The sequence below is a fragment of the Meriones unguiculatus genome, chromosome 15 (assembly GCF_030254825.1).
Source record: "Meriones unguiculatus strain TT.TT164.6M chromosome 15, Bangor_MerUng_6.1, whole genome shotgun sequence".
Taxonomy (NCBI): Eukaryota; Metazoa; Chordata; class Mammalia; order Rodentia; family Muridae; genus Meriones; species Meriones unguiculatus.
In genome coordinates, this window is record NC_083362.1 from 47,318,793 (window position 1) to 47,343,776 (window position 24,984).

General features: G+C 46.6%; 1 long non-coding RNA gene across 2 annotated transcripts; it reads left to right on the forward strand.

Moving 5' to 3' along the window:
- The first annotated feature begins 10,349 nt into the window (after positions 1–10,349).
- LOC132647976 (uncharacterized) lies at positions 10,350–24,030 on the forward strand. 2 transcript variants are annotated; one of them, XR_009586300.1, is made up of 3 exons: positions 10,350–10,623; positions 16,015–17,451; positions 23,877–24,030. It is a non-coding gene; the product is annotated as an uncharacterized LOC132647976 (long non-coding RNA). The 2 variants fall into 2 exon arrangements; XR_009586301.1 differs by having other exon boundaries at positions 16,367–17,451.
- The last annotated feature ends 954 nt before the right edge of the window (positions 24,031–24,984 follow it).

Genomic DNA, 24,984 nt, shown 5'->3' on the forward strand with positions numbered 1-24,984 from the left:
AGCCAATGTCCTGGGTACCAGAGGCCAGCTGGCATTTGAGAGGTGAACAACTCCCGGGCTGCATCATTCCTGTGGTTCACAAGCTCACACAAGGCCTTTACCGGCTCCCCCTTCCAGGGCCAGGGTCTTCTCTCCGTCACCGCTGGGACCCAGCCTGTTGAGTCCATGTCCAGCAGTAGGACGGTATCTCACACGAGAACCTACGGGCCCTGGAGCAGGCCAGAGGGACCTTGGCTTTTTCTAAGCAAAGAAACCACTCCCCCGGGCACCCAGCCTCTCTGGCTCCGTGGGCAAGGCATGAAGAAAAGCCACCCTCCCTGCTGCAGGCTCACACGGAACATCCGTGGCGACCCGCCAGCCTCGCGCCCACATCCCTCGGCTCATTCTCCTTGCGTCTTGCCCCCAGGCTGCTCTCCTTTCCTCCTCTCGGGCCCTGCAGAAAGGAAGCTGGGGAAGATCAGACTGAGGCAACTCAGCTGTCTGGGCAACCTCCCCAACAGGCAATTGAAAAGACTCGATTCTGTGGGAGTTGCTGGGGACACTCCAAAACCAGAAGGGCCTCAGAGACTCCAGAGCGATTTCCTGTCTCACCTTCATCCCCTCCGCCAGCTCTTCCGAGGATGTGAGAAGCAGGTATTTAGGAAAGCTGATGATGACACGTGAGATTACATTCCAAATTGTCACAACACACACACACAGAGAGAGAGAGAGAGAGAGAAAGAGAGAGAGAGAGAGAGAGGCACACCTCGGGGAGAGGAAGAAACAGGGCCACTAAGCAAGTCTCTTGGCAGAACCTCCGGTGGAGGCTTCATCAGCGCCTGGCCTCGATTTCCTCCAAAGTAAAAGTGAGGTCCAGTCCTGTGTGTGACCATCTTGACCGTGGAAGGGGCATGGTGACTTCAACCCCTAAAGCCAAAATCTCCAGACCTGAATTTCTGTACCATAAAATGTTTCTTTTTTCTTTTTCTTTTTTTTATCTGCCTAATTATGCCTAATAATGATCCTGTGGCCAGACAGCAGCTGGCATAATCTTTAGTTACTGTTTTACTTGGCCTGCTCCAACTTGGAGAAATTTTTCCTTTAAAAAAAATAATAATAATAAAAGAGATTTATATGTGCATGTGAGGGTGGATGCCATCAGGGGCCAGGAGATGCCCTGGAACTAGACTTAGAAGAGGTTGTGGACTGTCCAACGTGGCTGCTGGGAACGGAATGTGGGTCCTCCAGAAGAGAGAGCCCTGGGCCATCTCTCCAGGCTCCCGGTCCCCCATCTAAAACCTCCACAGAACCTGCTCCCTGCAACAGCTGGCAAATGGGCAGCGTGGGAAATACTGATCGCCGGAAACTCCCTGGGGACCAAGGTCTGGAGCGTCAGGGAGACGCAATGTCTCCCTCCAAGCAACAGGCACTCGGTTAGTCCGAGTCAAAGCCCCTCACCACCCCAGATCTTCCTTGTATGTGAGACAGAAACTTCTCTTTGAAGACAAGGGGATAGACGGACCCGAGGATGTGTCCTTAAGTCCTTCACAGTGACGCCTCCTTGCTGTTACCTTCCCGTTAACCCGAGGCAGGAAAGCCTGAGGCGGGCAGGAGTTCAGTAATGGGGCTTGAATCCTGAATCACGTGACCTAGCCACGCTACACTTCTCCCTGCCCATTTAGTCCTTTAGGATGGTAGAGAGATGTGAAACGCTGGTGAGAGCGGTGGCTTTGGGGCAGTAAGGGCAAAACCCCACTTACTTATGAGGGTCTCATAAGTATTTATTATTATTATTATTATTATTATTATTATTGTTAAAAACGTTGACATTTACACTTTATTATGGAGATAAGGCACTCAGGAAACGGTGTCTACGTGGAGGTCAGGGAACGGCTTTTGGAAGTTGGTCTTCTTCACTGGGTGGGTTTCAAAGATCAAACTCAGGTCATGAGGCTTGATGATGGGCGCCCTTCCCTGCTGTATCTCCCTTTAAAAAAAAAAATCATTTTATGGTGTTTTCTGTTTATGAGAGTTTTGCCTGAGTGTATATCTGCAGGCCGTGCGTGTGCCCGGCGCCCACAGAGGCCAGAAGGGGGTGTTGGATCCCCCGGAACATTACAGATGATTGGGAGCTGCCATGTAGGTGCTGGAAACTGATCCCAGGTCGTCTACAGGGCAGCCAGTGCTCCTAATTTATGAGCCACCTCTCCAGCCCAATGCCACCATTTTGAAAAGTATATTTGGGGGGGGGGGAGTGAGTGTCTTTTATTAATTTATTTAGGTTTCAGAGGGTTTTTTTTTAAAGGCTGTTTTAAATTTTTAACTCAAACAAACAAACAAAAAACCATCTGGTCTGCGTTCCTTGGCCTTTACCACTGGGCCCAGGGGCTTCACAGACAAAACTCGGGGTCTGTGACCCATTTACTGTTTTATTGCCACCATCTCTACCCTAACATGACTGTGCGCACCTTACACATAGCAGCTGATTGGTGGGTTTTCGAGGCCATGACCCGTCCTGGACATTCTTAGTGATCTCATTGGGAGGCCTCAGTCAAACTGGACCGGGGAAGATGGTCAGTGTGAGCCCACAGATGTGAGGTGACGGCAGAGACAAAGCTGGCCTGCTCACCTGGGGCACGAACTGGGTTGCGACGTACAACATTTTCCTAAGTTAGGACTGGTGGGTGCGGACATGCTTAAGTACCGCCTAAGTCATTCGATAGCGCCGTTTGACCGCTACACCCTGCCTCGAGCTTTAATTTCATTTTTAACCTCGTGCATTTGTAGCAACTCTGCACAGAAATGTGTTTTGAGAGATGTTTTTTTTTTTCCTTTTATGGTCTAAAATCATATATGTGCATTAAAAACTCAGTGCCAATGTCCAGTAACTTGATGTGTTTAAATTTAATGCTAAAAATAAGTGTTTTGCTGTTTTTATTTGTTTGTTTGTTTTGGTCAGCCTAGCATGGAGGTGCACAGGGAAGGCTGAAGGCAGGAGGATCAGGAGTTCAAGGCCAGCCTGTGATATATACCAAGTTGAAGGCCAGCCTGATGACTCTAAGATCCTGGGTATTGGGCTGGAAAGATGGCTCAGCCATTAAAAGCTAGGCTCACAACCACAAATATAAGATCCTGAGTATTTGTTTCTTTTGGTTTTGAGTTTTAAGACAAAACAAAACTCACAAACTCACAACAAAATGGGGAAAGAAATATTTCTGTCCAACTGAAAGAAATCTTTGTGGGGTTCTTTCTATTTTCATCAAATTTTGCTCATTTCTCAATCACGGACCTTTGGCACATTCTGACAACAACTTGAGCTTACTTATCCACTCAGATCCTATTGTTCTTGACAGTGTTTCTGGGGTACCAGGGCTTGGGAATCCATTCCGTAGCTGTTCTGCTACTGCTTGCCCCCATTCTCTGGTTGCTACCCGGAGACAAATAGGCTGGAAATACTTAATTGGTCTAGAGAAGTCCATCACTGACTGTGAAAACGATGATAAAACAATAATGGGAATTGCAGGACAAAGAAGATGTGCTCGTAACATATTTCCAGTAACGACAACAACAACAAAAAAGTATGGGGAAATGCCTGTTTTAATGTTAAGTTTACACACAGGAAGGGGAGATCCATAAATGTCTCAGAATCCAGGCCCAAGAAAAGCTGACAAACGCACAAATAAAAAGCTCTACAACTTGATTCCTGATGTCGCCGTGAATTATCCTCTTTGTCATCTCCACCCACAGAGTAATGACAGACAAATTATGTGCCCGAAGTCACTCTCCAAGCTGAGGTCTAGATGGCCTTTTTCTCTTCGTCCTAGGCCAGACACTGTTGAGGCAGCATGAATCAAGGGGAAACTGGATAGGATAAAAATAATTTTGTAGGAGTGCAAATACTACGTCCGTAATGCGATGTGCGGAATCTTGTACTTGCTACAGGAGTGACACAATCCAAGTGTCAGGGCTTATGAGAGATCTGATTTTTCCTGCCTGGAACCATTCTATGAAAGATTTGAGAAAACTGAGGTACCTGGCCCGGACTTAGAAGAGTTAACAACTGTTAAGTTCAGGTAAGCTCAGAAGGCAGCATGAGCTTGTTCAGCCCATTCCCCTGGCCAGGATCTTGGCATCCAAGAATATAATAACCTGAACGTGGTCAACGACAAGTGAAATGACTAATGAGGGTTTTGCTGTTCGGTTGTTTTGCTTTTAATTCTGATTCCTGGTCTCGAGGGCTTCCTTCCCCTCCCCAATCTTCTGCCCTTTATCCAATACTACCCATCAAATATAAATACCAACTTATGAGTAATCGTGGCCCTGAATAGCCTTGGCTCTTCTTCTGAAGCTTCCACAGCTAGCAGGCCATATGGGCGAGATTGTGGAATTGCTGGGTTTAGGGGTCAATTTCCGAATAAGAAGAAACGCTGAGAAACATTCGGAGGACTGCTATAATCGCAATGCTTGCCTCACAATGCTTGCTCAAGTGTTCATACCCTTACCTTTCTGGTAATGGCAGTCGGAGGGAGGGCCTGTGAATGTTGATTAAGACGCGAAATGGTGCCCTAAAAACATGGGCTCTAGCCCCTAGAAATATGAGAAATCAATTTCTTTTGTTCCTAAGCCCCTCGGTGTTTTTGTTTGCTTGGTCCGGTTTTATCTCGCTGTGTATGTGGTGGGGGCAGGGGTGGGGTGGAGGATTCCTGTATAGACACAGGGAGGCTAGAAGTTAGCCCCTAAGGTTACTGCTCTGGTGCTGGTCACCTTGGTGTTTGAGAAAAGGATCTGACCCAGGCCCTCATGCTTGCTCGGCACACACTTTACCAACCAACCTGCTCCCCCATTTCTGTTTGCTTGTTTGTTTGGTTGTTGCAATACTGGGTACAGAAAACCCAGGGTCTCATGCCCAGCAGGCAGCCACTACACCTCAGAGTTGTACCTCCAGCCATACCTCCAGCCTTTAAAAGTTCTTTTTTCAAATCCTGAAACGTAGTTTTTGCTAGATCGCCAGAGCAGCGCTTTGAATTTGCAGTCCTCTTGCTTTAGTCTCCTGGGATTACAGGCACGCACCACCATACTGAGCTCGACCTAAAGAATTTGGCTAAAACAACCTAGATGGACTAGGATGAGGAGAGAAGTGTTTCAAGAGGGCAGAAAAGCTTAAACTCAGCAACAGTGTCACCGTGAGCGACAGCTGGAAAGCTCTCCCTCTCACCTTCCTCCATTTGATCGATGCATATTGATGGACTGCCTGTGTGCCCCACACAGCAGGAAGGCCCCAAAACTCTGACAGTCAATAGGACACAGACCTCTCTCAAAGAAGCTGGGGTCCGCAATACAGTATAATCACACAGCAACTGTGGGAACAGGGTCCCAAAACTGAGAGGAAAGCAGCGAGCCTCGATTATCTGGTGGAGTGGGGGAAGGCAGCCTTCCCAACTGAAGAGCACAGGCAAAAAGGCTCAAGCTGGACAGGAAAGTACACCATCTCAGTTGACGATCTCAAAGCCACAAGGGACAGCATAGGCTTGATAAGATCACAGATAGGAACCCACTACAGAAGGCAAACTGTGACAGCACAGAAGGGGGATCATTTCTGGACAACTAAGGGATGGGAATTCTGACCCGGGGATAGAAAATCCAAACGGAGTGAATCCCGAAGCAGAGAAACCGCTGATGCATGTAAGATGGGTTGGTGATTAGAAGGAAGCAGAATTGGGCGGAAGTGAAGATGAGAGCTGAGGCAAGCCAGGGAAACCAGGGGCCCTCGAAGTCCTGGTATTTCAGCAGTAGCGTTGACAGCAGAAACTAGGCTGCTCTGGCAGAAAAGAGTCTAGGAACTGGGTGAGGCCGAGTGTTGGCAAGGGTAGGAGATACAAGGCCATGCCGCTGGAACAGTGAGCTGCCTTAGCAGTTCTGTGGAACAACTGGCACAACTAGTGAGTAAGTAGAGGTAGAATTTACAGCAAGCAATTCTACTCCTGGCTATCCGTCCAAAATATGGTGTTGTAGCAGGTGATGATGTCGCTCGAATGGGAAGCTGGAAGCCATCCAAGAGTCAATCACTCTTGGGGTGAGCACGGTAAAGACACACCATAGGATGAGGCACAAAGCTAGAAGCAATAAATTGAGTTGTGCTCCTAACAGCTTGGAGGGATCTTTAAAGTGATGCTCTAAGCAAAATGACAACAACGAAAAGCAAAAGGCTAAATAAGTTGTGGTGGCATGTATGCAAATAAAAGGTACAGACATCAAAATGTTAGCGCGGTGGTCCACCCTGCCCCATGGAGGTCAGCATCCATCGCTTTTCCTTTTTAAGCTGTTTTCCCCACAGCACTTCTGACCTTTCAATCTACTGATAATTTCCTTTTGCAAGGAGGGAAGGGGAGTAGACAGGGTCTGGCTATGTAGCCCTGGCTGGCCTGCAACTCTACATACAGACCACGCTGACCTCAAACCTGCAGTGGTCCATCTGTCTCTGTCTCCTGAGTGCTAAGACTATGGGCATGTGCTACCATGCTGATAATGTTCTTTCTTTTCTTCTTCTTTTTCAGGTGCTGGGCATTGAACCCGGAGCCTTTAGCATGCCTTTCTGCTTCTCAGCCGAGTCGAAGGTATCCCATGCTAGCCTCGACCAGGACGTCGTTGAGAATGGCCTTGAACTTGAACTGGAACGTCTGGTGCTCTTGCCTCTGCCTCCTGAGTGTTGGAATTACAAGTGTGTGCTGCCAAAGTTATTTATGTGGTGCCGGGGTTAAAGCCCAGCGCTTCCTGTGTGTGTGTGTGTGTGTGTGTGTGTGTGTGTGTGTGTGTGTTAGACTAGCTCTCTAGCTCTACCAACTGGGCCACGCTCCTGGCCCCTACAGTCCAGCTTTCTTACTTTTATGATTATAGGTAAATGTTTATCATCTTGTTAGAATATACATCCCATGAGAGCAGGGGTCTCTTTCGTAGTTTCGTTCACCAGTGTGGCCCAGCAATGTCTGGCAGGAAACTCAACACACAGTCATTGAATGAATTGAATATACATTGTACAAGAACACATAAGCCGAAAAGATCCCCTTTAAAGACCTTAAGCGTGAATGCCTATGGAGTGAAAAGTACAATAAGGAATTAGAGAAACAAATCCCAAGGAAGCAGAAGAGGGGCTCAGGGGAAAGTGGGAATGAGAGAGGTAGTGGATGAGGGAGGGTGTGGTATAATGCAGGAGCCAGCTTGGCTAGGACGTGCAGAACATTCTGGGCTTAGGCAGGTGGGTGGCTTTCTCTCCCAAAGCCCAGTGTCAGTCCTGGGCCTGAAAGCAACCATGTCTAGTTTTTCTAAGGCACCAGCTCTCGAAAACACAAGCCCAAGTCTACTGAGTCCCTGTCCTAGGTGCTCAAAGGTCCAAAAGAATCTAGGTGGAAGAAAGGCTGTCCTGACTCATCTTAGGAAAGACACTGGTCAGAGGAATCTGCCCGGAGAACACTCAGGCCCACAGAAACTTGGCCAATGTGTGGATTTGGAATTCCAACTAGTTAACATGCATTAGCAGGTTTAACGCCCAACAAAGACTGTATTCACGCTAGAAAGTTCCTTACAAGTCATCCGTTTCCCTACCAGGGAGATGAGAATTACCTGAGGAGCTTTGGAAAAACAACTCTCAAGCCAGGTTCCAATTGAAATTCCAACTCTAAAGATCCCTGGGGCTCCGTGAAACTGTTTTGTGTTGGTTTTCAATTCTCCAGGTAGTCGTGGCCTAACGAGGAGCAAAACCACTTCCGTCCCCAGAGCGGACAGGCCAAACATCAGTTTGTACTGAGCATCCGTCTTGCTCTCCTCTGAGGGAAGGAAGGGTTTGCTGGTTGGAGGAGCTCCCGAGGCCAGTGCAACAAGAGCGCTGGGTGCAGGCCTGCAGACAATGGGCCCCAACACCCCCTCAGCCCCACGTTAGCGTCAACATTCCAGGCCCACCCACCTGGGCCCTTGGTCACCAGGAGACCTCACGTGTACACACAGGCTCTAACCTGCCCTAAGCCCAGATCCGGCTGCTCTGCCCAAGCGACTCTCAGCCTGCTGGAAACAAAGGCGATTGTTCTCTCAGGAATTCTGCGGGGAGGTGGATGTCTGTCCATCCTTTCCCTCTCTCCCAGTCCCTTCCTGCCTGGATTCCTGCCTCTAATCCCCAGGTGAGGAGGTGTTCTAAATAGGGCCACCCCTTGACACCTTCCCTGGTTCCAGTTTGGAAGTCACCGCTGGTGTGTTCCTGGGTCCACAGTCCCCCAACTTTGAGTGAGCGCTCTCCAGCAGTCAGGGGCACATTTTCCACACTGGAGGTTGAGGTGCGAGTAAAGAAAGGGATTTTTTTTTTCCAAACACACGCTTGGAGATGCCAAGCTTCCTGTGGGAACCATCCTCTTATTGAAAGAAGGGCTGTGTCTGTCCCAGCCCCCACCTGATGAAGCAGTAAACTGTAACAGGAGAATCCGGCCGAACAAGTTTCTGCTTCCTCGCTATCTTGTGGACAAAGAACTCTTTGAATATGGTTTCTGTGTTTGGCTTCCAGTGATGGAGTGGAAAGTGATGTTTTCACTATTGCTGGAATTTTCTCCCTTCGGCAATGTCCAATAACGGCCATTCACAAGGAAGTCTGCGGCGTTGGGTCCTGTGGGGGCAGGGAGGCCACGTGGCCCGGCCATTTCCTGCTAATTAACCTGTGGATATTGATAATATTTCTCTCTGGGAAGCTGCTGTAGATAAGGCGTCTGTCTCTTGCCGGTCACCAAATCATCAATAAGCAGACGGTCCCTTTGTAACAGGGTCCATAATCCAAACGCGCGGAGGCTGAGTGGCTGATAGAAAGCGCCCGCTTTAAAAGGAGTCCAAATCCAAACAGAATGCGTCTGGTTAAATTAAATTACCCTTTGCTGAAGGACGTTCCCCTTCCAGTGAAAACAAACTTGCAGTTGCAGATAAAATAGAAACGTGGGCATAAATTCTTGGCGACCCCTAAGAACAAGCAAATTTATGAGCTTAATTTTATTTTGTGTTTTCCCCCATTTTGATACACTTTGTTGGTGAGAAAGTGAAAAAAAAAAAAAAAAAAAAAAAAGACTAGGAGCGGAAGAGCTATATTTGAAGGGTCAAAAGTCTAATAGACCTGTCCAAAGCACCTGGAGGGCCAGCTTTTATTTAACTTTTTTTTTTTTTTTTTTTTTTTTTTTTTTGTGAGCTGTTCTGGGAAATTATTCCTTTTTTTTTTTTCCTCCCTAGAAACATGATAAGCAGGCTGCTGAAGAGAGAAGGGGCAGGTATGGGCTGTCTGGGATGGTGTCTCTCAGCTTTCAGGCCTGCACAGTCCTGGTCTCTGAGGACAAACGGGTCTTCATAGTGTGCGCACAGGTCAACGTGGACAGAGGCTGAGAGGGTAGAAATGGCCTCTGGAGTTAGAACGCTTGGAGACTGTTTAGGAAGGTTGCAGAGAACAGACGGGGTCTTGACTCAGTCCAAGGCTAACCCATGAGAAACACACCCAAAGTTTTCCTAAGTCTCTAGGTGCTTCTGTTCAACCAGTCTGCAGAGCTGGTTAAATGTTCTGGTGGAACCAGGTCTTTCTTGTCTCTGAAGTCAGTGCTATGATCTCTCTTCCCTGTCGGAGAACCTGTCCCTCCCACACCCATGGCGCCCCCCTCAGTTACATCTCGGAGATGGGGTCGGTGAGTCTGGCTACAGCCTACTCTGGGCCGAGTAGGGTGTAGGGCTGAGCCATCTGTGGCTACAATGTCCCATCAGGGAACGTGCTCCTCTGTCCCTCTTCATTAGCCCCACCACCATGGGCGGCTTCCCAAGGGAGCAGCTGCTGGCTCCCAGGGATGGCCACAGAAGGGAGAGGCCCTCCGGCACCCACTCCTGATTCTCTCAGGCTCCCTGTGGTATCTGAAGTTGCTGGAGAGTTCTTCATGACACTCACTGACCCATCGGTGAGCCCACAGGTTCCCAGTCACCGTCTGATCAGGGCTGTGAGGACAGAGTGCACAGTGAGTGTGTCCCGTAAGCGGTGTTACCATTGTTGGCCATTTTTTTTATGTGCTCTCAGCCAGCTCTACCTAAGCCCCCCCTTTCAACCTACCGCCGTTCCTTAAAGCCCTCCTCTGTGTGCAGCAGCGCGCCTCAACCTCAGGGCGCCCCAGGACAAAGGTGACGGGAATCCATTATCTTCAATCACTTCACATCTGTTGATAACAGCACACTGGGCTGGCCTACATCACCAAGGCAAGGAATGTGCTGACCGTTTATTCTCCGGTCTTCCTGGAAATTTCTCATGTGTTCTCCCTCCACCCCACCCCCCCAGGCCTTCGGCTCTGCTAGGAAGGGACGGCTTTGCTAAGTCAGCCGGGGTAGTAGAAAAGGAGCCTACTTCTAAAAGCAGACTTAGGGTCAAAGTGCAGCTCAAGCGTTTCCTTGCTGGGTTGAAAGACATCTCTGAGCAGTTCCCTTGCGTGGCGACAATAAACCATTGTCAGGGGGGACGGACAAGCTGGCGACAGGAGCCAACCGTGTAGTTTGGCGTCTGATACGTGGAAGTGTGGAGCGGAGGGTGTGGGGCTCTACGCGCTGTTATTTCTGCTATGGCTGACGTTGGTAGCATCTCCGTGCTCCGTGAAGGTAGGTGTCACCTCTGAGCTCCAAGCACTAGGAAGAAGACCAGAGTGGGGACATCTGGCCCCAGGGAGTCTGCCAGGAGGCTGTCACATCATACCAATTTGAAATTCTCACTCACAGGGACATTTTTAGGTCGGAAAGCCAAGGTTCTATCTTTCTGAAGGAAAGATCCCGCTGCGTCTATTGTTCTGTTTTTACTTACATGTGACTTTTCAGCCGGTTCTTCTGCCTCTAGGAATCAGTCTTTCTTTTTAAAAAAGTTATGTTCTCTGGCAAATAGGGCAGAGAGTGAAAAATGCTGAGTTACCAGAGGAGGAAACACAAGGGCTATCAGTCCAGGAATGAAAGTAATCTTGGCCATTTAAAAATGTCTTATATGAAAATACTCATTGTCTTTCTCTCTTCCTCTGTTTTTCCTTCTGCCTTCCTCCCTCCCGACTTCCTGTCTGCTTTCCTTATGTCCTCCTATCAACTTCTTTTCTTCCTCCCTTCCTTCACCTCTCCATCAATCAACTCCCTTCTTCTTTTTTGTAGCTTTGACAAGTCAGATGATGCTAAAGAGCATGAGACGCTTTGACATCTCCTTTCTCCATCGCCTTAGATGAGCAGAAGATAAACATTGTAGGATTGCTCTGAAGCATTGCACAGCTGAGCTGACAGTTGTCAAAATTACAGAAGACGTAAGGGGCTACAAAGATGGCTCAGCAGCTAGGAGCACTGGCTGCTCTTACAGAGGACCACGATTCTCTTTCTAGCTCTCACATGGCAGCTCACAACCATCTATAACTCCAGTTCCAAGGGGTCAGGCACCACCTACTGGCCTTGTTGGGGAATCAGTCATGCATGTAGTACATCGACATATTTGCAGACAAAATACTCATAACATGTAACATAAAATAAAAATAATTTCAAATAGGGGCTGAAGAGATGGCTTACCAGTTATATGCTCTTGATGCTCTTCCAGGGGACCGAGGTTCGATTCCCAGCACCCACATGGTGGCTCACAATGGTCTGTAACTCCAGTTCCCCGGGGAATTCAATGTCTTTTCTGACCTCCAAAGGCATCAGGCATGAACGGATACACAGACACACATGCAGTCAAGACACAAATACTCATAAGATAAAAAAATAATAATATTTTAAATGTTTAAAAATATATAGAAATGTATTTGGCAATGTGGCCTTTTTTGCACAGAAAGAATTTTTGGTCTTTATTGTATGTAAAGAATTTTAAGTTTCACAGCTAACCCACTAGAAAGCCCCTCAAAATAAACTCAATACTCTCAATACATTTTTAAAAAAATTCCTTCAGCCAGGAATGGAGGAGCAAGGCAAGCCTTGTGTACAGAGCTAGTACAGGGCTACACAGGAAAATCCTGTCTCAAACAGATGGGATTTAAAATTTAAAAATTTAAAATTTAAAAATAATTTTAAGTTTTATTTTAAAAATAAATTTAAGAGTAAGTTTTTTTCTTAGTGTTTAGGATTCAGGCTAAAGGCAAGTATAATTCTACTTACCCCATCTTAGGTTCCCTACTTCATGATTTAAGTACAATTTTTCTGGTGGTTTCTCTTTTTAATTTTTTTTTTTTTGTTGTTGTTGTTGTTCTTGACATATTAGATGCCTCTATTTCCCACTGTTTAAATCAAAAGGGAAATTCCACCTGGCATTATTTATTTTTACTCTTTAATTCATATGCCTCTAGAGAATATATCTTTTGTACAATTCTGTTTTTAAAAGCTTACGGGAAACAGAAGATGAAGTGCCATTGCCCTGTAAGAGGTTTTTGGGAGGGGTCTCTCTTGAATGTTTTTAAGGCATACTTCAGGTCTTTGATGTTGACGGCCCTGAAATATTACCTTCCAATTACATCAGAACCATAAAGTGACTTGTGCTGGCTAGTGACATGACTTTTTAAAGAGTTTCCACTAAGTACACAAGCAATGAAAAGATGCCAGAGAATTCCAAATGATTAGTGATGGTATTAAAATGAGCAGTATTGCTATATATAGTGGCTCTAATAAATTCATAATATTTATGACCAGACCTTCAACTAACCAATCTGTTTTTTTCCCTTTTATTTTCCTTTTTAAAATGACCAGTAATTCTTCTTTTACTCTGTTTCACATGATTTGCTATTACCTCAAGACACCAGAGCCATTGATTTTTTTTTTCACCCTTCATGGGGAAGAAAAATGCTTATATTCCTATCAGAGTCAATGGTGTAGGCGAGCTGAACAATATCATCTCAAACATTTGCTAGTTAAAAAACTTGCATGTTATAGTAACAAACCACACAGTTCACATTCAACTGTGTGACTTGACCATCCACCAAAAAGAAAGAGAAAGAAAAAAATAAGGCTTTCAAGAATGGTCATTCTGGGTTGGGGGTATAGCTCAGGGTCAGAATACTTAGCAACATAATGCTTGAATGGTTTAATATATAATGGTTCAAAATGGTTTAATCCCCAGCAGAAAGAAAGGCAGAAGCACAGGAGAGGAGACTATTTCAATCATTCCTCACCCAATAAATGAGGACCCAGAGTCAGCAGAAGTGGGGATACAAAGCCTATATGGGTTCAACTGCCCTTGAACTTCTAGGACATGAGGTGACCTTGAAGTGTTCAGAGTACACACAGGCCTTTAAATGTTAGGATCCAGCTCACTCGTCTGCTTCGCAGCCAAAATCATACAAAACATAATGGCAACATGATCCATTGTTAGAGGACCACTTTGCTGTGTTGGTTTTGATGAAGGAAGTCCCTGGATCTTTATAAACCATGGAAAGGATTTTTCAAATCTAAACTCACTGTTTATCTGCCCTACCATGTGTGGAAAATAGTCAACGCAGCATGTCCAGTTACGTAGACCGCGTAGAGTGTTTTAGAGACACCTGAACAAGGTTATACGGAGCTGTATTCTGAGGACTAGCCACGCTTCTGCAGCATGGACTAGCCTTGCTACGCCTTTGATAAGTCAGTGGCTTCAGCTTCACAGAAAGTTTAAGTCATCAGTTAGCCACCTAAATTTAAATGAGGAGAAATGGAACCGATTTATTTTTAGAACTGGAGAGTTTGCTGTTGGAGGAGGTAGTGGTGACAGTAGTTTTTAGAACAAACTAGTGGCTGTAAAAACAGAACTCTAAATGCAGAGTTTATTTGCCCATCACTCAACTACATTAACGGTTAGAAGGCTTTGTCTATAGCATGTGCTGTATGTACGTGTTGTGCAAGCACAGGCCATAACAGGCTGCTACAAACATACTGGGTTCAGGGACTTGCCTTCCGATCACCATCTAGTCTGAGGTGCACCGAAGCTGTAAGCCATGTCTGCCACCACAGGCAGCCTGGATGCCCTCCAAGGACAAACGGCAGCCCTTGCTGGAGTTATACTACAAAACAGATGGGCTCTAGACCTCTTGACAGCAGTCTAGGAGTGGGAGGAAGGTGGGACTCAGGACACATAACTTTTGTCATCCTGGAGGAGGGATGCTCTTTTTCTATGTAAATGAACAAAATACTAAGACCCTCCGAGAACCCCGCAACAAATTGAGGTCCCCATAGGCCTTCAATGCCCCTCATCCTGTTACTCCAGTCTCCTCATCGCCTGGATCTTGCCCTTGATGGGCCCCATCACAGCCTCTTCCTCCTCCTCCTCCTTGCCCCATGCCTCGTCACTTCCTCAAAACCAAGTTCCTAATATAGCCAAAGTCACTGCCAACCAAGTTCTGGTACAACATGAAGCTATTCCTACAGACCATGCTGATACCAAGGATGGCAAGGCCCCACCATATATATATGGAGATGTGGGTTCCCAAACCAGGCAGGGGATGGTAGAGCAGTGCCCATACCCAGGACATCTCTCAGACAGCATGACAGGGGTGGGGCTGCTCCCTACCCAAATCAGGCCTGGGCCTACTCAACTCCATAAAGACACATCACGATGAAGTCAGTCAGGCTTTTGTATCCCCACCAGAGAACTGGTTTCTCTGTGACCAGCAGTCCGCTAATCTGACTGATATGATTGGAATGTCCCTGCCCCCTCACTCCACAATACTTCCTCCCTTGACCTTTTTCTTCCCTTCCCCCACCCTGATTCCAGCTATATAAGATACCCCCCCATTTCAATAAATGAGCTGTCCTCTGAAACAGTCTCCTAGGTGCTTCAAACTCTCCCAAACTCACTGCTGAGTACTCACTGGGAGACACTGCTCCCCAGCCCCTCTGCATCCTGAGACGACCTGCGTACAGGGGCTGATGGGCGTGGGGGACCTACACTCATTCACCTGCTCCCAATTCAGCTCATTTACGCTTAAGTGTTACCTTGCTGGAATAGCCATATCCGATAGATATATGATAGACAGACAGATGGAAATAGATGATAGATTATGGATAGATCTATGGATAGATAGAGGGATGGATGATGGATGGATAGAGAAATAGATGATGGATGGATAGATAGATGATAGATAGATAGATAGATAGATAGATACATACATACATACATACATACATATATACATACATAGATAGATACATAGATAGATAAATAGATAGACAGATAGATTTGCAAGGTCTCTTTGAAGTTTTGAAAGTATATAGACAGTTGGCCCATCAAGCAGAGCCTCTCTTCTCCATTCTTCAACTCTTGTTTGGTTCAAGTTCTGAATGAGTTACATATATTCAGTTAGACACTCCAAGATGTTGAAAACATACCACCCTTGATCAGAAGGAGAGAGCCAGACCGCAAACACAGAGCTTCTCACCAGTCAGACCGAAGCCTTCTCTCGCTCCTTACAGATCAAATAGAAATTCTGAACATTACACACAACCCCAGTGACAATCAAGAGAAACAAGGGTGACAAGACAGGAATGTGACTTTGAACGGGGCCATCCTGCCTGGGGATAGTGTGGCTAGGGGATCACATTGACAAGCCTTGGTAGCTTTACTTCAGAACGAGGCAAGAAATGCAAAGAGCATCCTCATTAGCGCTGGTTTACTGAAGAGTTTCAGAATCCTCCCTCCTGCTTTGGCATCGCCACCCAAGCTCCTCACGCCAGTTCCAGGAATCTGGGCATCATTAGTTTAGTCATCTGCAGCCCTCCAAGCAGGACTGTGGACACAGAGAGCTCCAAGGGAGCTTGTCGGTAACTGACCCTGGCGGAACGAAAGAACTAAAGGATCGTAGTCAGTGATGAACTTTGATGCAAGTTTAGATTTGGTGTTAGAGGGTGCCCCCTCCCCTCCTCCTCTCAGAGCGCAAGAGGTAGCTGTTTTCCAGTGTAATAGAGACATATTGGGATTAGGGTCTGGGCAAGGGATTTATCTGATCGACAAAATACTGTAAAAAGAGTAATCCTGCATTTGCTCTGCTTTCTGTTGATCTCTTGCAGATTCACTCCAGCTGAAAATTCCGTCTTCCCTCCTAGCTTCCCTATAACCTTCATGGAGGACAGAGCCCTGACTGAAAGCTCCCATTACACAGAACATTAATTGCTGGAGGAGTGTGGGCAGCTTGGGCTTTAGGGAGAGAGCTGCTATGGGCTGTACACATGTCTTTGCTCTTAGGCTCCCCTATCTCTACACACTCGCTCATGCAGAGATCCCTCACCAGGGAGGATCCACCAGCGGGTGTCTCAAGGCGCCCACAGTGCTCTGCGGGAGAGCTGGTGAACGCCAGGGTCAGGCTGCAGGTTCCCTCCGCAGCCTTGGGTGTGCCCTGCCTGAACTTCTTTCTGTTTGTAGGGTAGAGCCGCTTGGTGGGATGGAAACTTTAAACATTCTTTGGATGTTCCTGGTATTTGAATCATTCTCTAAATGAGTTTCACATGAAGAAAAAAAAAAGAAAGAAAGAAAGTTTGGAACCATTGTTAAGGGAGAACGGAGGAAGAGAAAGTATCAGACCAATGGTGATCTTGCCGTAGCTCAGCTGACACCCATGGGTCAGCCTCCCGAAGGACGAGCTCCCACTAACTTGGACTGAATGACCCTCCAGGAACCTTGATGTCTTCACACTCCTGACACCCTTCTGTCATCCTTCGGGATTGCTCTTGATGTATACACCTTTCTGGCTACACAGAGGAACACGAGGCCCAGCAGAGCTAAGAGACAGGCTCCAGGGAAAGCTCTGTGAGGACAAGAGAAGGTAACCGAGAGGCAGCCCACCAGAAAGCTCTTCCACGCAAATAGCAAGATCTTTACTGCCCGCTGGAATTGCCAGGGAGGTTGGCATGGAGGAAACCCCCGCATCTGGGCTGTAGAAATGGTTGCTTCAGGTTTGCTGTGATATACCAGGCTGAGCAATACAGCCTGCGAGAGTTCTGGAGGAAGGGCAGGCTGGTGTGTGGTCAGAACACACCGTCAGAACAACAGCTCCGTGGACTTGGAACTGTGGTACGCAGGACTGCCTCATATTAAGATACACGGAGGAGGAAAAAAAAACAAAAAACAAAACAAAACAAAGCAGCATTATCTCAGCAAAACAACACCATCTTCCTGCCAAAAAGATAAGAAAAGTGGTGATGGGCCAGCCCCAAATAATGTCCAAAAGAGCCGGTCTTTTTACAGACATGACATCTTGAAGGTCTTCGGTTTCCCAGCATTCTCTCCTTTGCGCTTTACTGTGTAGAGGGATGAGGATTTATTAGGCCAAAGTGAACTGAGGTTAATTTAATTCTGAGGAGTTTCTCCACGCGCCCTGGGACAGTTGGACACACTCAAGGTTGCGAAATAAAAGCCAAAAGTCCCTGTATTTGTGCAAATCTTGGCCTAGTAGAGCAGGCCCATGCCTTAGGAAAGAAAAGTACTGACAATGCCTGTTCCCCTTTCAGGTAAGTTTAAATAAGAAAAACAGCAGTATTTCCCCATTTTTGAAAACTTGAAATAAGCCATCTCAGAGCCTGTGAGGTCCTACACACACACACACACACACACACACACACACACACACAGGTACAGAGCTAGGGCCTGCTCTGACCCTGAAGGGCTGAGCCTGCCTGAGTCCTAGGGCCACTACAGAATGGAAGATAGCTGAGTCAAGGCCTGGGTATCAGCCTTCAAAGGTCAACCAAGCGAGCTGGCGAGTTTTCCTAAACAAAGAGTGCACACAGGCAGGAGTTCTTGATTGAAGACAAATTTCTATAAACATTTCCTTCTGAGCAAACGTCGAGGCTCGGGCTAGCTTTTTCTTTTCTTTTTTAACCATAGAAAGTGGGGAGAGATGGATGGAGACAATTACACTCACTAGTTTGCTTTGTGAGGTCATAATGTTTCATTATGTGCCAGAAGTAATAACGTACACATTGAGACGGATAAATCGTCCAGCGTGAACACCAGGGAACTCCCAGCTCAGTCTCCTATAAGAAAGAGACTCTGAATTCCTCCGTTTCCAGCTGGGGTTGGCTGCCATTTTCCCCAGCTCTTCCTCCTGTGAAGCAGAGATAGCCTCAGCTTCATCACTGGAAGCTAAAAAACAGGCTCCTTGGTGTCCAACACCATTTGAGGCCCAGGGGATACAGAGGAGAAGGCTCCTACCCCTGAGAAGTTCACCGTGGGGAGCCAAGCTCCAGAGGCTTCTCAGAGCTGCTGGTCCTGAACTGGGGCCAAGGTTGCTAGGCAGTGGGTTCAGAACAGTTTCTCAAGTCAGGAAGTCAAGTCCTGCTTTTAGCTCTGCACCCTGCCATGTGAGAGAAGTCACTTGTCCCGGATCCTCTGCCCACAGAGTAATACATATAATTAGAGAATTACTTAACATCTCTCCTATAATGAGCAGATGCCCGGATATAGTTTAATGACTCAAATTATAAAAGAATACAATCCATCCCAGGTCTTCTTCACTAAAACCCAAATGCGCTTTCCCACAGGTCACTATTATTTCTTTGGCATCCTCCAAATGCCATTCAGAGGTTGGGAATTTGTTGAGAGAATGAGCGAATGACTCACGGATCAGAGCTGGTTCATCGTCCTGCTTCAGCGTCTGGCATTTAAATGGCTGGGCCATTCTCTGTCCTGGGTGTCTGCCATCTTTCCCACTTAGCATCTATTTTATTTTCTTTTCCTTCCTTTCTTTCTTTCTTTCTTTCTTTCTTTCTTTCTTTCTTTCTTTCTTTCTTTCTTTCTTCTTTCTTTCTTTCTTTTTTCCTGCCCATAGCTTCTGATCTGGCTTTGAGGAATGACTGCTCCCTCTTGGGTACAATCACTGTGGTAGTTCTTTGAAACAAAGCTAAGTTATGCTAGAAACATAACATCATTCATGTGATTGTAACAGTCTTGGAAATAGTCAGAGGTCAGCTAATCTCATACCCACTGGCTCCTAACACCAGGAGCTGTCCTGCCACCTGTCTGCTCTAAACTTGTTTTTCCTGCTTACCCTTTATTTCTGTGGCTTTCTCCTATCTTTATAGTAAGTCTCTCTTTGTTTGACTTAATGCCTCTTGCCTACAACTGAAATACTCTAACTACTAATACACACCTTCAGAATAGACTCAGGTTATTACACTGGAATACCAAAATATGAAATAGAAATCTTAGAACTAACACGTCTTCAAGCTGGGAGTGATGGTGTGTGCATGTACTTCTAGCACTTGGGAAGCTGAGTGGGAGGATTTTAAGACTGAGGCCACCCTTCACTCTCCAGAAAGCCTGTCTAGAAAGGGGGAAAAGGGGGGCGAGCAGCAAGATGGCTCAGCAAGTACAGGAGCTTGCTGCCAAGACCGACAATCTGAGTTTGGTTCAAAAACCAACTCTTCCAAGTTGTCCTCTGACCTCCGTACATACTATGATGCAAACACACACGTGGCCACAATAAATAAATAAATGTGGTTTGTATTATTGTTAATAAGGCAAACAGATGAACTCTTCAAAAATCCAGTGCAGTTTTACTTTTTTTTCTAGATAATCAGACCCAAAGGCATGAAGTAACATGATCAAAATCCTGACGCTGGTTGGTTTCCTAGACCTCACGGGGGCAGAGCGCCCTGCTAGGCACTCTTCCTTCTGCTTCTCCACTGTTTCCAGAGCTCAGCATTATCTAAGGTGGCCGCCTATGGCTGCCTTTTGCTACAACGAAAGAACCGAAAAGCTGCCACAGGAGACTTAAATATAGTCCACCAGGCCTGCAGCGCTGCCTGTCTGGCCTTTTATAGAGAGCATTTGACACACTCCATAAATGATTGAGGGTAGCTGGGCTCAGTGAAACTTTGTTCTCGAGCAACAAAATTCATATAGATTTCAGGTTTCTCATAATATTATTCTTTTGATATATTCCAGAGACTTTAAAGATGCAAACTGCATTCCTGGTTCATAGACTGTCCAAAAATGGGTACCTGGGGCTGGAGAGATGGCTCAGTGTTTACAAGCACTGTTCCCCTTGCGGGGGACCTGGGAGCTCATGGTGGCTCACAACCATCCATAACTCCAGTTCTAGGGGATCCAACACTGTCTTCTGGCCTTCATAGGCACAAGGCATGCACATGTGGCGCACACATGCACATGCAGGCCAAGTGTTTGTACACACGAATATAAGTAAATAAATGTCTTTTAAAAATAGATAGCAGAGCCCGGCAGCGATGGCACACGCCTTTAATCCCAGTGCTCGGGAGGCAGAGGCAGGTGGGTATCAGTGAGTTTGAAGCCAGCCTGGTCTACAGAGTGAGCTCCAGGACAGCCACAGTTACACAGAAACCCTGTCTCAGAAAACAAACAAACAAAATCTAGCAGGCTGGACTTGACCTAAAGGCCAAAGTCCAGCCACCCAAGGGAAGCCACTTAGAGCTAGAGAGTCTGCTATTTGCGATGACAGAAGTTACCTGACAGGTTCACTGACTTTGTGTGTGTGTGTGTGTGTGTGTGTGTGTGTGTGTGTGTGTGTGTGAGTGAGTGTGACAGGTGGCAGCTACAGCCAGACCTCAATCTTGCGATCCTCTTGTGTTAGGCTCTGCTGGTCTGGGATTACAGGCATGTATCATCACACTCAACTTTCACCCCTACACTTTCTGACCCCTTTACTCTCCGGGAGGCATCCAGCAAGGCCTAAGGTGCAGGCCTTCCTTTCTGTGGCTTCCCAATCTAATCTGCGGTTCTCAGAACGTCCATAATTTTATTTTTAATGAATCATTTAATTTTGCAGTGCAAAGGATTGAACTTTTGGTCTTATAAACACCCAGAAAGCACATTACCACTGAGCTACAGCTACAGCTCATTTTTATTTTATTTTTATCTAATTGGTCAGCATTTATTGATCACTTGGTAGAGTGTATAATCACCTTGCCCTTTAGACAAATTATAATTTAATCTTCATCAACAATACCATCATAGACAGGCAGTGCTGGCACAGGCCTTAATTCCCAGGATTCAGAAGGCAGAGGCAGGCAGACCTCTGTGAAGTCAAGGCCAGCCTGGTCTACAGAATGAGTTCCAGGACAGCCAAGGCTACATAGAGAAACCCTGTCTGGAAAGACAAACAAACAAACAAAAACCACAATGCCATAAAATGGCTCATTCTTATGTTACAAGTGACAGAAGTGAAGCCCAAGGAGAGCAAGCTGTTGGCCCAGGTCACAAAGCTAGACTTTACACTCAAACCCCCAACTGCGCCTGAAGCCTGGGGACTGAGGAGTTGTGTCAATCGGACCTTCCCTGGCATGGCGACCACCACACTCTGATGCTAGCCATCCACCGCCTCATTTCCCAGCTGCTCAGGAGAGAAGAAGGAATGAAATGCTGCTCCCCTTCCCCTCCCAGGTCTGAAGCACCTCAGCCACCAATTCCGCATCGCCTCTCTTGAATTCGAGGCCGATGCCTGCGCTGATGGTGGGTTCTAACTGTCCGTTAGCCTGTCCTGTTTGCTTCCTCACCCTAAGCTAACCTGTTGGAGGAAAAAAAAAATCCCCCTGTCTTTGGTAATCCCCAGAGACAGACAGAGTAAACTCAAAGTTGGGAAAGATGAACCAGCAAGCGAAGGAGATAAAAATATAAATCAGGCTGTTAAAGATATAGTTCAGAATCAAAACTCCATTACCTGTTATAAATAATGAGAAAACAACAACTAAGAAAGAAACAAAACAGAACAAAATAAAAACAGGCATAGAAAAGAGACACCCCAAAGCCAGACGTGGTAAGGCACACTTGAAATCCAAGCATTTATAGTAGAGGCAGGGAAATCCAAAGTTCAAGATCACCCTTGGATACTAGCAAGCCCCAAGCCACCCTGGTATATATGAGACCTTGTCTAGAGAAGAGGAGGAGGAAGGGGAGGAATCTTTACACATCTAAAAGGAGGGGGAATAAGAGCAACTAATAGGAAGGGGATAAATATAATGTCTTCTTTTATATATGACTAGTAAATCTCACACACACAAATATACACACTGGATATGAAAGCAGAAGCAGGCCTATGGTGGGGGTGGGGCGGGGAACGACTGGAAGAGAAGAAGGGCAACAAGAGAAGACGTTGGGGAATAAGTACAAGCAAAGTACAATGGTCATATGCATAAAAACAATATCAAGACCTATTGTTCTTATACTCGTACGTTATTCTCAAATTAATCAACAAAGCAGGTGAAGAATGATACGGCTAGCAAGTCGTCATTTCGTTCAGAGAAGCAACAAGCTAGACCCTCCCAGCTGTGAGAGAAGCTGGGGAATGAGGTGCCAATGAGCCCTTCTCAGTGAGGAAGAGAAGGGGAGGAAAGCTGCTTGATGTTTAAATACGACCCCTCAAGACATTGCCCCGATTAGAGAAGCAGTAATGTGAAAGGCACGGAGAGAGTGCCAGCGGTAAACACTGAGTCCAGTAAAAACAGAGCAAGGAGGAGAAACGAGTGCAAATCAGATATAGATGCCGTAAGCCCAAACAAGTGAAAACTCACAGAGGTGGAGAAAGTGGGAGATGGGAGGCCACAGGGGCACACTAAGGTTTTCACCGCCTGGCACGGCTTCATCCAAACCACTCCTCTGAATTTCCCATTGGTTTGGGTGTTTGTTCTTGTTTTTGTTTTCGAGGCCTGGCTGGCCTGGTAGTATGTACACCATGCTGCCATGAATCAGCCTCATTCCTCCCGCCTGTCCTCCTGAGAGCTCAGATCACAGGTGGGCGTCACGATGCATGTGCTTTTCATTACTTTTCATCATCGTTGATGTTCTCTACATTGGAATGATATGTGGGAGTTTTTTGCTTATTTGTTTTTCGTTTTATTTTGGTTTTTCAAGACAGGGTTTCTCTGTGTAGCCTTGGCTGTCCTGGACTAGATTTGTAGACCAGGCTGACCTGGAACTCACAGAGATCCTCCCGCCTCTGCCTCCCCAAGGGCTGGAACCACAGGCATGTGCCCGGCTCTGGAATGATATTTTAAAGACTTTTATTTTTAATTATGTGTATGTGGTAGGAGTGGGTGTATTCGAGGGTGGGGGTGGTAGGGGGTATGGGGAAGAGGGTTTTAGAGGACAGAATCGTCTGATGCCCCTGGAGGTGGCATGACAGTTACGAGCCTCCTGACACTGATCCTAGGAATCAAAACCAGGTCCTTTGTAAACGCAGTCCATGCTCTTAGCCACTGAGCCATCCATATCACTCCAGGCCATTGGAACAGTTTAAGAATTAATGTATCGGGGGCTGGAGAGATAGCTCAGTGGTTAACTGTTCGTCCAGAGGATCTGGGTTCAATTCCCAGCACCCGTATGGCAGCTCACAACTGTCTGCTGCTCTTTGTCCAAGGCTGAGTGCATGGGTGCAGGCAAAATCACCTATGCACATAAAATAGAACTAAATAAATTTTTTTTTTAATTACTGTATCTTCACATCGGGAAACTAATAGTTAAGGTTCATTCATTTCAGCTTCTCTCCTTTCTTCTGCTAATGCTCAGGTAAACCTAACACTTTTTAACTTTTTGTCTATTATTATATGTGTGTGGGTGTGTGGCGAGGCAGGGTGGGGGGCATGAAAGTCAGAAATGCCACTCAAGGCAGAGGACAAATCAGTTCTCTCCTTCCACCTTTACATGAGTGCCGGGGATTGAATTCAGGTCGGGCTTGGACGACAAAGTGCCTTTAGCCACTGGACTATCTGGCCGGCCAGCCCTCCGTCTAAAATGACTTTTTATAAGCATATGTAGCGTCGTCATGTTACTGTAAAATGATTCTATGTATATACATACACGTAGACTATGGACGTGTCTAGAATGCATGTCAGCTGTTACTCACTGGTTATTTTTAGGTGGTAACAACAATGGCTCATTCTTACTGTGGTTTTGCCTCCAGCCAAGCCCTGTCCTCCAGCGAGCGCCTCCCGTGAATCCTTTGACTCGGAAGGAGTGGACGCACTCAGCCCTCAGCACTCCTCTTTACAAGCGAGGAAACTGGAGCATGGCGGTGCCTCCTGCGTTCTACACACCGGCAAGGGGTTGGGCTACGAGCCAAAACCAGGAGCCTCGGCTGTAGAGTCCGTGCTTAATCACTGCTCACACCACTCCTCACGGGTCCAGGTAGGCCCCCGACTGTTTGCATTGTATCCGAAATTGTAATCGGTGATCATGTGTGACACTTTTCTGAGGTCAAGGCTGGTGAAACGGCTCGGTAGGTGAAGGCAGTTGGCCCCAACCATGACACCCAGAGCTCCATTCCCAGGACTGACACAAGCTGAGCTGTCCTCTGACCTCCAGTGCTCACTGTGCCATGTTTCCACACATGCGTGCATGCGTGAGCACACACACACATACACACACAGAGAGAGAGGATAAATTAATTAAAACTCTGTTTAAAGGGTCATCATTTTAAAAAAATAAAAGTGTCCACTCCTACAAGTTACCCAAGTTCACGGAGCAGAACTAAGCGATTTTTGTTCCTCTCCTCTCACTAATCTAGGCAGGCTCCTTGGAGGAGGAGAGGGAAGGCTCAGCAGAGTAACTCATTCACAACCCACCCAGGCTTTGAAGCAATAGAGAGGCTAAAATTTTAATGCTCATCATTGCAAAGGGATGACTTGAGATTTTAATGGGCTCTGTGTAAATCAGCAGGATGATATTAGCCTCCTTAGTCCCTATGGTGAGAGAAAAGGTCAGGAGGCCAGCCACAGCCAGGAGGCCAGGTTACTGCACCTCTGAACAATTTGCCCAAATGACACAGTTTCATTTGAAGCGACACAACTTAACCAGGGTGAGCTTCTCCCAAGCACTGTATAATAAGGGCAGAAGCAGAGAGCAGCACCCAGGAAGGTGAAGGGACAGCTCTTGCGTGTCACTGGGGAATAGCACCCACCTACGATCCCATCTCTTTGACGATGGTTCTGAAAGTATCCCTGTCACTGTCACTCACCCACCGATTTAATGACTAAAGAAGAGCAGGACCACAAATGCCCCTGAAACACAGA